This window comes from Nerophis lumbriciformis, linkage group LG31 (genome assembly GCF_033978685.3).
Source record: "Nerophis lumbriciformis linkage group LG31, RoL_Nlum_v2.1, whole genome shotgun sequence".
NCBI classification, from domain to species: Eukaryota; Metazoa; Chordata; class Actinopteri; order Syngnathiformes; family Syngnathidae; genus Nerophis; species Nerophis lumbriciformis.
The window spans coordinates 12,210,001-12,223,835 of NC_084578.2; the positions used below are offsets into that span (position 1 = coordinate 12,210,001).

General features: G+C 38.6%; 1 protein-coding gene across 2 annotated transcripts in view; it reads left to right on the plus strand.

The window, feature by feature from the left end:
• Positions 1-13,835, plus strand: part of col5a2a (collagen, type V, alpha 2a) — a 96,019-nt gene that overhangs the window by 13,594 nt on the left and 68,590 nt on the right. The window contains exon 1 of one of the 2 annotated variants that reach the window (XM_061926562.2): positions 7,699-7,817. The exons of the other annotated variant lie outside the window; for it this stretch is intronic. The gene's annotated coding sequence lies outside the window, so the exon portion shown is untranslated. Of the gene's footprint in view, positions 1-7,698; positions 7,818-13,835 lie in introns of those variants that run through there. 2 annotated transcript variants of the gene reach the window in all.

Below are 13,835 nucleotides of genomic sequence, written 5' to 3' on the forward strand. Positions count from 1 at the left end.
TAGCTTTTTTAAGGTAAAATTCTGTCGACTGAACTGCCTTTTTTTGTCGTAAAATCTCAGGTTGTTGTTTTTACTGTGTATTACTGTAAATGGAAAAACAACATCATATTTTATTTGCAATAGAATTTTGGCAACTGAGCTGCTAGTTTGTTACCGTAATGTACAAGGTTGTTGTTTTTACTGTGTATTACTGTAAATAAATAAAAAATGTACCACCATTTTTTCGAGGTAGAATCCTGGCGACTGAGCCGCAAGTTGTTGTTTTTTTAACCTCAAAATCTACGGTTATAGCTCGGTTAGTAGAGTGGCCGTGCCAGCAACTTGAAGGTTGCAGGTTCGATCCCCGCTTCAGCCATTCTAGTCACTGCTGTTGTGTCCTTGGGCAAGACACTTTACCCACCTGCTCCCAGTGCCACCCACACTGGTTTAATTGTAACTTAGATATTGGGTTTCACCATTGGCGTTGTTTGGCCTATTTTAGGAGGGCTCAAGCCCCCCTAAAATATTCTTAAGCCCCCCTAAATATTTTGGTGTTATATACAGTGTATATATATATTTTTTTTACAAATACATGCCGACATATTCATTATAAAGCGGCCCGAATATGAGTTTAAATAAATCATATAACCTGTTATTATTCACTCAGTTTCCCCTCACTTCATAGCGTAAGGTAGAGAGCCCCTTTAGTGCGACGGTATCCAATCCATTCCACTTGTTCATATAGAAAATGCCCATATCACTCAAATTCCAGTCCGCATTTTCTCTGTGACCTTGCTTGCGGTCCTGCAGGTGTATGAAGCACATTATCTTCCTTTACAATGAGTGAAGCTGCACGAAACCTTGTGTGTGCAATTGTAAATAATTTAGTTTTTAAGTTTTGTGTTTCTTGTAGAATCTATATAAAGTAATATACATTAGCCTATTGTTAAAATAATGAAAAAAACATCATTAAATATATTTGTTTTATTGTATTGTTACATTAATAGCTGTTGTATTATTATAGGATGGCTTGTTAAACATTTCATAGGATTTTCAGAGGGAAGAAAAACCAAGACATTTAATATAAAATGTAACATTAATAAATACATAAAAAGAAAAAGAAAAAAAATGGTTGAAAGCCATCGTCCCGGGGAGCATTTCCTTTCGTCCTGTGCATTTTTTTTAAATAATAATAAAAACAATGAATCATTTCTAAGTCTTTGTTAGCAGTTTGTGAAGTTTTGTGCTCGCACCCTGTGCATCTCCTGGGGGCTAAGCCCCCCCTGTCCTTAAAAGCTAGTGACGCCCCTGGGTTTCACTATGTAAAGCACTTTGAGTCACTTGAGAAAAAGCGCTATATAAATGTAATTCACTTCACACTTCACTACGGTTGTTGTCTTTACGGTGTATTACTGTAAACAGAAAAAGGGTACCCCATTTTTTTCCAGTATACTTTTTGCGACTCAGCTGCCATGTTTTTTTGTTGTGCCATAAAATCTACGTTTGTTGTTTTTACAATATCTTACTGTAAATGGAAGAAAAAAAATAGCACTGTATTTACAAAGGTAAAATTCTGGTGACGGATTTGTACATATTTTACGGTAAAATCTATGATGGTTGGCTTTACGGTGCATTCGTGGAAAAACTGTACCCCAATTTTGTGTGGTGTTCGGGTCTGTGAGACCCGTTTTCATTTTTTTATTAAAAGAAAAATGATACAATTAATTAATTTTTCAAACTGAGACTCACTGACTATGGCTCATTTTCTGTGAAGAACATATATCAGAATACATATTTAATGACCACACACCATACACCCCCACTACACATTTCTATTACATATAAGATGTCCGGGTCCACTGGACCCGGGGCTAATAGAAGTGTGGAAATTGATGTTCTGTGTACCACACACACACACCCACACACACACACACACACACACACACACACACACACACACACACACACACACACACACACACACAGACAGACACACAAACACAACAGGCCTAGACAGGAGGAGGACACAGTGTAGGTACACAGAACATCAGAGGGTCAAATGTGCGAGAAAATGAGAGCAGACAGTGTTGACAAACAATGTTGCAACCTTGTGTGGGAACCGCAGGTGCAGAAACACAAAAGAAGAATCCCTGTGGGATGCAGAAACTGGCAGAGAATTTTTTTTGTGCAACATTCAAATTGTTGTTACTCAGCCAGCGTTTGTGGGTCTGATGGACCCGTTGCATTTTGTGGCTTTTGATGCCTCACAATCAAACACTTTTATGTTAAAATACTGAACAAATGTTTACCTTATCCCAAAAAACATCTGTTAAAAGCCACAAAATGCAACGAGTCCATCAGACCCACAAACGCTGGCTGAGTAACAACAATATGAACATTACACAAGGGTTAATGGTAAAATTCTAACAACTAAGCTGTCAAGATTTTACCGTAACATTTCCGTTATTTGTTTTTAAATTCCATCCATTCATCCATTTAGTGTTGGCGAATGGGCTGCTAGTTTTTTTTACCGTAATATCCAGGGTTTTTTCTGTAAATAAAAAAATGGTCAGACAGTTTTTTCAAGGTAATTGTAAGTTTTCTATTCCAGTAAAATCTAATGTCATTTCTACAATGTACAATTTGATTGATATACATGTTTATTCCAACAAAATATGTTTGCAAAATGTATAATATTTGTTACAGTATTGGATAATATTAAAGTTGAAAAAATATGCAATTGCGTGCATGACATGTATTTTTTTTCCTGTCAAAATGGAAAAGTACCCCCATTGACCCTTTTCATTTCCAGGCCATATATTGAGTTTGACACCTGTCCCAGCCAACATAATTATTATCGTCATCCTGGATGTTTGACATATATCTTGACTGACCTGGACACTCACTGCGCATGAATCCCCAGTGTTTCATATTTCTTCACCAACAACCGTGCGCTTCCTTTCTCTCATCGTCATGCTGTATTATTACTATGTCAGATGTTCGATTATGTCAGGTGAACACATGTCAAAGTCGTTGCGACCACTTTGAGAACAAGGTTTCCCCCTGTTTTTCAAGCAAAAATATTGGCGCAAACTTGCATTACAGTAGAAAGATAAAAAAGAGCTACAAATCCAGATTTTTTTTTTTTACGGTTGATGTCTTTTAATAGAACAGGACAGAATATGAATGACTAGCATCAACTAGGCCAGGGGTCGGCAACTTTTACCAGTCAAAGAGCCATTTTGACCAGTTTCACAAATTAAAGATAACAATGGGAGCCACAAAAAAATTTTTAAATCTAAAATGAAACAACACTGCATAATGAGTATTCTTTCTGCTTTGTGCTGTGTTTAAACTAGGGGTCTCATACACGCTGCCCATACCTTAAAATGGAATTTGAATGCTGGTGCGGCACGCAGATTTTATATGAATGGCGCTTGTCAACGCCATGCGTGCCGTGATGGTACAGCATATAGCACCCACTACATTCAGCGTGCCTGATCATCCACACGTTGTATGGGGCTTCCGCTTGCTCACGTAGGTGACAGCAAGGCATACTTGGTCAACAACCACACAGGTTACACTGACGGTGTCGGTATAAAAAAAAACAAAAAACTTTAACACTCTTACTAATAATGCGCCACACTGTGAACCCACACCAAACAAGAATGACAAACACATTTCGGGAGAACATCTGCACCGTAACACAACATAAACACAACAGGACAAATACCCAGAATCCCATGCAGCCCTAACTCTTCCGGGCTACATTATACACCCTGCTACCAAACCCCGCCCACCTCAACTGACGCATAGAGGAGGGGTGTATAATGTAGCCCGGAAGAGTCAGGGCTGCATGGGATTCTGGGTATTTGATCTGTTGTGTTTATATTGTGTTAAGGTGCAGATGTTCTCCCGAAATGTGTTTGTCATTCTTGTTTGGTTTTGGTTCAAAGTGTGGCGCATTATTAGTAAGAGTGTTAAAGTTGTTTTGTATGGTCACCGTCAGTGTAACTTGTGTGGCTGTTGACCAAGTATGCATTGCTGTCACTTGCGTGTGCAAGTAGGAGTTGCATATATCAAGAGATTGGGCTGGCACGCCGTTAATACAAATTGTAGAGGGTGGTAAATGCTGTACTATCATGATACGCCCTTATTATTATTGTAAGAGTGAAAATCTGAGAATATTAATCCCGAGAGTTATCTGCTAGAGGCGCTGAAATCCGGAAGTCTCCCGGGAAAATCGGCAAGTAAGCTGCTGAGCCGCATCAGAGTGATCAAAGAGCCGCATGCGGCTCCGGAGCCGCGGGTTGCCGACCCCTGAACTAGGCCGTGTTTGGAGGAACCGAAATGCTAAATATGGTAAATGGATTCTACTTGTATAGCGCTTTTTTTACCTTCACAGTACTCAAAGGGCTTTGACACCACATTATAAATCATGCATCTTACCTGTATAGTAGAAGGTTGTGGTTGGTCAACTTAGAATGGCATTGACTCTGCAACAAACAGGAGCAGGCTGTTCTGAAAACATCCCCGAGGACGGACACCCCAATGATGGACGCTTTTGACCTCCCTCCCTCCTCAACATACTTGCCAACCCTCCCGAATTTCCCGGGAGACTCACGAAATTCAGCGCCTCTCCCGAAAACCTCCCGGGACAAATATTCTCCCGAAGATCTCCCGATTTTCAGCCGGAGCTGCAGGCCACGCCCCCTCCAACTCCATGCGGACCTGAGTGAGGACAGCCTTTTCTTTATGATGGGAGGACAACAGGGTGACAAGAACTAAATCATCCAGACGAGAGATAAATTGTATTATTATGTTTATCTTACCTAAAAATAAATATGTTTATTAATTTAACAAAAAAATAAAAAAAATACATGTTTACTATATTTTGCTAAAAACATCAAAATTAATTGTATTTTTATTGGTATTTTTTCTGACTCCTTATTACGTCCAGCCATAGAATTATACTTTAAAATAAACATATTTGAAATCATTAATTTTAAATGATCATAATAATTCATTTAAAATGACCATATTTAATTATTAAAATAATTGCTTGTTTATCAACAACTTTAGTATTTTATTCATTACATTTTGAAGCTCTCAGAAGCCAAGTTATGTTATATTCCTTAAGATTTATTTATGCAAGTTTGAAGTATCAATTATCTAAACACAGTTTTGTTTGCATATTTTCAGGATATATATACATACATATATATATATATATATATATATATATATATATATATATATATATATATATATATATATATATATATATATATATATATATATATATATATATATATATATATATATATATATTTATATGTATATATATGTATATGTATATGTATATAAATATATATATATATATATATATATATATATATATATGTATATGTATATGTATGTATATATATGTATGAAATACTTGACTTGGTGAATTCTAGCTGTCAATATACTCCTCCTCTCTTAACCACGCCCCCCACCCCCACCCCCCACCCCCCCCACCTCTCAAGGTTGGCAAGTATGCAGTATGCTCCTCAACGACACCTGGAGTCGAACTTTTGCTTGCATGCAGAACGGCCCCAGGCCTATGGACACTACATCAACACACCCAAGACAATGGGCATATACACACACACACACACACACTCTCCCCCACCCCACGCCTTCATCACCGCTTGATTCCCCTTCAGGGTGATGGACCGCTGGCAGCGCTTCATAGCAGCAGTCGACCTCCAGGGCCCCCCCCCTGTTGCGAGTTGTCGTGATTAAATGTAACATGTTTATGTGTGAATGGCATGGAGTTTTTTTCCCACTCCAGACTAGGCCCCCTTAGAAGCCCAGTCTAGATTGTATTTTTTTACTCATCTTCTTCCCCAGCATTTTACCTTTTTCCCACCTTTTGCGGGGCGCCTCAGGGCGACCCATCAGCGTTCCTGTTCTGTAACCCTGTACACTGTTTGTTTGTCTAATCTTGAACGGGTTTGTGCTGAAAACATAGTTTCGTTGTACTTGTTGCAAAGACAATAAAGACCTATCCTATCCTATCCTATCCTATCCTAACATCTAACTTGATGTAACATGGCTCTCAAATTGACTCTCAACAAATGGAACGCAGCATAACACCATGGCAACATTGCGAGGAAGCATTTTTTTTTTTATAGCTGTGGAGGTACAATTATTCCAAATTCAGCAGCTCAAAGAGAGTGCAAGTGCCGTAACATACAACCATCCCATCGGTCGGCTTCCCGGCGAGAGCGGACATGTATGTTCTTATTTGAAAACGTTTAGCGGTAGCGCTACATGATAACGCTACAAGGCCCCCACAGTCTGCCATTAGTGGCAGCAAACACAGAAAGTGCTCGCTTTGTTGTTGTTGTTGTGTTTGTTGCTATGCACTCTGGGAAGTTACAATAATGCTAAAAAATTACCAAAATACTGTAAATATTACACATTATCAGGAATGTGCTTGTTTTCTTACATTACAGTACATTCATACTTACAGCATCACCCCCATTGTTGGCCGCCCCTTACTAGCATTTTTTTTTACTGTTTAGAATGCACATAAAAGGGAAAGACATGTCTATGTCTCGCATAAGGATTGTGGATGATAGGCAAAAATTCCCCCTTAAAAGTGCAGTTTTCCTACGGGCAATTATTTTGACTTGAGGGGCCAAATTTAGAGGAAAAAAAAATTGAAATAGGAAGATTGTATCATAGCTTTTTAAGGTAAAATTCTGTCGACTGAACTGACATTTTTTTGTCGTAAAATCTAAGGTTGTTGTTTTTACAGTGTATTACTGTAAATGGAAAAACAATATCATAGTTTATTTGCAATAGAGTTTTGACGACTGAGCTGCTAGTTTTTTACCGTATTGTATAGGGTTGTTGTTTTTACTGTGTTTAAACAAATGTGTCTGGGGGCCGGTATGTCTATTTTTAGGAACACTAATACAAAAGCTTATGATAATGTCTGATTGAATGCTAAAAACGTTATGACAGACCGCCTTAAACTGAATGCAATTTTAATTTTTTTACTGAATGAGACACCCAGAATGTACATGAAAATTAGGAATGTGGGATTTACAACATTAACTATGAACGATAAAACACTGAATATTGACAACATATGAACGTCACACCCCCTCTCCATCGACATTTTTTACGCAACAAACACAGCGAAATATGACAGCGAAGGGTAAAAAATATATATATTTCTGATATATCACTAAGCTTTAGAACTTTGTCGTAAAAATCTCCTTCCACGTCTGTCCCTGACACCCGCATTTCAGGCTGGCCGCTCTGGAAACACTCTGTGGAAACGCTCTCCACCCACACTACTTGGTGCCTCATCTGAGCTGCTGTGACTTAGATTACCGTAGTAACTAATTAGATTACCATAGTAACTAGTATATCATGCAAAAGCGCAGATTCCAACCATTGAAATACTTTGTATAGTTCGGGGGTCGGCAACCCGAGGTTCTTCAGCGCCGTCCTAGGGGCTCTCTGAAGCTTTTTAAAAAATGTATGAAAAATGTAAAAATATATTTTTTGTGTTAATATGGTTTCTGTAGGAGGACAAACATGACACAAACCTCCCGTAATTGTTATAAAGCACACTGTTTATATTAAACATGCTTCACTGATTCGAGTATTTGACAAGCGCCGTTTTGTCCTACTAATTTTGGCGGTCCTTGAACTCACCCTAGTTTGTTTACATGTATAACTTTCTCCGACTTTCTAGGACGTGTTTTATTATGCCACTTCTTTTTCTGTCTCATTTTGTCCACCAATCTGTTAAAGTTGTGCGTGAAGGCACAAAGGTGAGTTTTGTTGATGTTATTGACTTGTGTGGCGTGCTAATCAGACATATTTGGTCACTGCATTAATGCAAGCTAATCGATGCTAACATGCTATTTAGGCTAGCTATATGTACATATTGCATCATCATGCCTCATTTGTAGGTATATTTGAGGTAATTTAGTTTCCTTTAAGTCCTCTTAATTCAATTTATATCTCATGACACACTATATGTATGTAATATGGCTTTTAATTTTTTGACAGATTTGTTTTTGTATTTTTGGTCCAAAATGGCTCTTTCAACATTTTGGTTTGCCGACCCCTGGTCTAGTTCAAGACTTACGGTTATTTGAAAACATCAACGCACATCATAATGGCAGCTACAGTTTCCATCTTAAAGATCTAAAAAAATTATTTGGGAATGTCCGTCCCCCGGCTCTTAATTTGCCCCGGTCTGCTCTAAGGGTTAATGACTTATTCCAGAAAGAAATGTCTACGTACAAAAATGTAAATAAACATAGAATGCAGCGTCATCCAAAGTAGGAATTAGCTGTGTTGTCGTGTGGCAAGTACAGTGATGTCGAGTAGAGATGGAAGGAAATGACGCATTCTTTCAACACAGTAGTTCTATTGTACGCACTAGCGGGTCTATCAGTGTTCCCACACAATCACTTCTCACACTGCCGCAGAGGAGTTAGTTCATAAGGATGAATAATATAAAGGAGCTTTAGATTCAGAAGAAGAAGAAGAAAAACCGATTTAGAGCGACATCCACATGAAATATTACTTAATGTCTTCAAATATACCCGAGAACACGTAGTTTTACAGAAATGATTGCATCGTAAAAACGTGTTCATTGATCAACTTCCTGTTTTTACTCTGGCGTTGCTGTACTCTTGGGTTATTCAACTAGCGTCAATGACACCATACCGGCCCCCCGAGTTCAGTTCAAAACTTAGGACGACAAACATTTTTGCAGCAAATTCCAGAAAACACTAAAGGAACTTGGACCAGTGTAAACACATTGGCAGATCTTTGCATTGACATTTTAACCTTAAAACACTGGGGTCCAAACTTCCATCCATTCATCTTCTTCCGCTTATCCGAGGTTGGGTCGCGGGGGAAGCAACTTAAGCAGGGAAGCCCAGAATTCCCTCTCCCCAGCCACTTCGTCCATCACCTCCCGGGGGATCCCGAGGTGTTCCCAGGCCAGCCGGGAGACAAAGTATTTCCAACGTGTCCTGGGCCTTCCCCGTGGTTGTGCCCTAAACACCTCACTAGGGAGGCGTTCAGGTAGCATCCTGACCAGATGCCCAAACCACTTCATCTGGCTTTGCGCTCCTCCCAGATGGCAGAGTTTCTCACCCTATCTCTAAGGGAGAGCCCCGCCACCCGGTGGAGGAAACTCATTTCAGCCGCTTGTACCCTTGATCTTGTCCTTTCGGTCATAACCCAAAGCTCATGACCATAGGTGAGGATAGGAACGTAGATCGACCCGTAAATTGAGAGCTTTGCCTTCCTGCTCAGCTCTTTCTTCACCACAACGGATCGATGAAGCGTCCGCATTACTGAAGACGCCGCACTGATCCACCTGTCAATTTCATGATCCATTCTTCCCTCACTCATGAACAAGACTCCGAGGTACTTTAACTCCTCCACATGGGACAAGGTCTCCTCCCCAACCCGGAAATGGCACTCCACCCTTTTCCGGGCGAGAACCATGGACTCGGACTTGGAGGTGCTGATTCTCTTCCCAGCTGCTTCACACTCGGCTGCGAACCGATCCAGTGAGAGCTGAAGATCCTGGCCAGATGAAGCCATCAGGACCAAATCATCTGCAAAAAGCAGAGACCTAATCCTGCAGCCACCAAACCGGATCCTCTGAACGCCCTGACTGTGCCTAGAAATTCTGTCCATAAAAGTTATGAACAGAATCGGTGACAAAGGGCAGCCTTGGCGGAGTCCAACCCTCACTGGAAACAGGTCTGACTTACTGCCGGCAATGCGGACCAAGCTCTGACACTGATCATACAGGGAGCGGACCGCCACAATCAGATAGTCCGATACCCAAACTTGCCCAAACTTGCGATTTACATAACTGAGGCATTCCTCACGGCACCCCTTTAAGTACTCTCCTTTTTTGGATATGATATATCTAACTGAGGTGTTGCTGTAGCTTGTTTACTTCAGATCCAGTCATTTGTTCAACGTCTTTAGTTATACTAGTGGTGTTCCTCAAGGTTCAATCTTAGGTCCTCTCTTTTTCATCATTTGGGCTATTCAACCGGTGGCCCGTTCAGTTCCAAAAAAACTTGTGAGAGACTCACGTTTTTGCAGCAGATTCTTAAAAACACTAGAGTGCTATCATAGAGATGATCTGTGACAGAGCTCTCCTGTAACTCTGACAAAATAAATAGACCAAAACCAAATGTCTATTTTAGAGGACGCTGGTTTTCCGGAATATTGAAACTACGACTAAAAATGTTGACCCCAAAACCCTTTAGTTGAATATCCCTGATTCTATTCTGGGTTACATCAGAGCTTGTATGGGTTTCTATAGTATTTATATGAATGTGATTTAAGGCATTTAGGTCAGTGGCCCACACAAAATCATTAAATAATTCATAAACGATCACATTTTCTCCGACACCAAGCTCGTTCAAAGATGTATAGTAAAATTCCTGATAGGAAGTCGCCATTTGTTATATCATTTTTACATGGGACAATGATTCATTAGCGAACGTGTAAAATGTAAATGTGCCAGATTGTAGCCAAAGGCAGGTTTTAAAGTGTAGAAAAGTCCTCGGCAGGTTGATGGTATACACAACAAGGTCCATAAAAAGTTCCGTTAGACAGCACCAACATCACACATAGACAGTACAATGAAATACCCAGAATAAGATATAATAATACAAATAAAAACACAATACAAAACAGGGGGTTGCTGCATGACCTCAGATCAGGAGAGATCAGGAATAAAGTCACCATAGCTGTTAAAGTGCATAAAACAGACGGCAAAGTGCAAGTTTGCAAAATTTTTGAAACACGCATCTCGCACATAGCCCTGTTGCACGAGGCAACATTAACAGATGTTTTTCAAAAAATCGTTAAAATTTTTTTAATAAAAAATAAAACATCGATTTTTTTTCATTGTTATTATTATTTTTATTTTTTTTTAATGATTTTTTTATTTTTTATTCAAAAAAACATTTATTTGAAAAAAAAATATATTTTCAAATTAGTTGCGATTCTTATTTGTCACAATTCTTAATCGATTAAAAAAAATTCTAAACCTATTTTTTATTTTTTTTATCTGTCCTGTCCAGCCATTCAGGCAACTCATATTGTTGATGTTGATGCCAATATTTTCTTTAAAAAAGAGAAGTGTTGGATACTTCTTTTGTTGCCTTATTCCTATTTGACTTTATTTACTGTTTGGGTATAATTTTATTAAACAAAACCAGATTTATTTTAAGTAATACAAAAAATGTATCACAGCTGTTTATCTATTGTATGGAGGAATGCAGTGAATCAAAGAACCGGCATCGAATGTTAATAAAAAAAAAGTATTGATTTTGAATCAAGAATCGATTCTGAATCGAATCGTTACCCTCAAGAATCGAATCAAATTGTGTGGTGCCTAAAGATTCACAGCCCTAGTGTTTACATTATTGCACCGAAAAAAAGCATACACATCTACTGTATGTATGAAATATTGCAAAAAATATGAATATAAAAGTATATCTGATTTTAATGTATATCTATGCTCTTTTTCCTCGACATGGACGTATAACGTATAAGGCATCAGATACAAAAATAAGCCCACAAGCTAGCGAAAAGGAGTAAAACAGTATTTTTGGTGAGTTGTATTTTTTTCATGCACTTTTTTTTAAGGATTTATGTGCCACACGAGGAAGGTACATGAAAAATAATGCCTACGTTGAACCGGTTCCTGGTGCAAAAGAGGTTGGGGACCCCTGATTTAGGGGGACTTAGTGTGTTGACCTAAGACTCGGCTTCATGATGGGGAGCACTGATTGGGACGATACACAGAGTGCAAAGAGGAGAGGGCAGACATAAACTGTAGCCACCAATGAAATTCTATTCTGGTAGTTTGGCTAAACTCCAGCAAGGGAAGTTCACTTAAAGCGGAATTTCCTTTGGTAAGACATGTTGTGACTCCGGCTTGTCATTTGTAGTTTACACGTGACCTTACAGTCTTTATCATTGTGTTTGTAGTCAGTCTTATGAACTTACAGGGGGTCAAAATATTAATGGCTGGGTCAAAAGATGTTTTATTGATAACTTGTATAACAACAAATCGGTGCTCGATCCTTAATTGCGGTTTGAGTCTAATCTATTTGTGTAAATACCTGCAAATGCAAACACCGTTACTAGTATACACTTGGTATGACCACAGTAAACTTACTGAGATGCAGCACAGTGTTGACCTTTCACCTCATCATGTCTCTGGTTGGATCTTTTGCAAAAACAAAAAGCAAGCCGCACGAAACATCAAGGGATCTTTTTTGGTGCCGAGAGAAAGTGCTAAATGTCCGATAAGTCCCCCTGGAGCTGCAGCTTGATTGATGTCGAGAAAAGTGAGCCAACCCCCTTTTTTGACTCCACTTATTGAACCAAGTAATATTTACAGCTAATGCTGGCAATAAGCCAGCAAAGCACTATGCATATATATATATATATATATATATATATATATATATATATATATATATATATATACACATATAAAATACATAATCTACAATATATTATTATAGATACAGTATTATACACAATAATATCATAACAATGTTGAGTACCTCTACAATAACGGTGCAAACATAAAAATGACAGCAATTTGGGCAACACAACGAGCAACTTGCTGTAAGCAAGCGGAATTGTCTCCGACCATTTCCCAGGGAACTAAACAGTATCAAAACATACTTTTTTTTTCATTTAATTTTTGTGTATTTATTCCATTTTAAAAAAAATGTTTTATCACATTTTTTAATTGTATTTTATTTTTATTTTTAATATACAGTACAGGCCAAATGTTTGGACACACCTTCTCATTCGCAACACACCCGATGGTCCCAACCCCATTGATAAAGCAAGACATTCCACTAATCAACCCTGATAAGGCACATCTGTGAAGTGAAAACCATTTCAGGTGACTACCTCTTGAAGCTCATCGAGAGAATGCCAAGAGTGTGCAAAGCAGTAATCAGAGCAAAGGGTGGCTATTTTGAAAAAAATAAAATATAAAACACGTTTTCAGTTATTTCACCTTTTTTTGTTAAGTACACAACTCCACATGTGTTCATTCATAGTTTTGATGCCTTAAGTGACAATCTACAATGTAAATAGTCATGAAAAAAAAAAAAAAAACATTGAATGAGAAGGTGTGTCCAAACGTTTGGCCTGTACTGTATATGTGTATATATATATATATATATATATATATATATATATATATATATATATATATATATATATACAATGGAACCCCTCTATTTGCGAACTTTTTGATTTATATACTTTTAGATCAAATGTGCCTCCATGTGCGATCCATGTCTCTTTGTACGACCATTTCGATCATTCATTTTGTCTTGCGCCTGCAGGCAAAAAGCAGGGCGCAGCATTTTAGTGAGGAGGCGGAGCCCTCCATATCACTTACTGTGCATTGCAGTACACTACTACTCACTCACTACTCACTATTTCAGCATGTGTGCTTTTTTTTTCCTTGCGTTTTTTCCAATTTTTTAAGTCAATATCAGTCCCCGAAACTCACTTTGGAGTTAAACAAATATTTGTGAGGAGTACATTAATAGTACGGGAGAATCGATGAAGCAGGGTTGGCACCACTGCAAGTTTTAATTGTGATGAGACCGGGGCAAGTGTGGCGCGGTTGGGAGAGTAGCAGTGCCAACAACCTGAGGGTTCCTGGTTCAATCCCCACCTTCTACCAACCTCGTCCCGTTTATGTACGTTGTGTCCTTGAGCAAGACACTTCACCCTTGCTTCTGATGGGTCGTGGT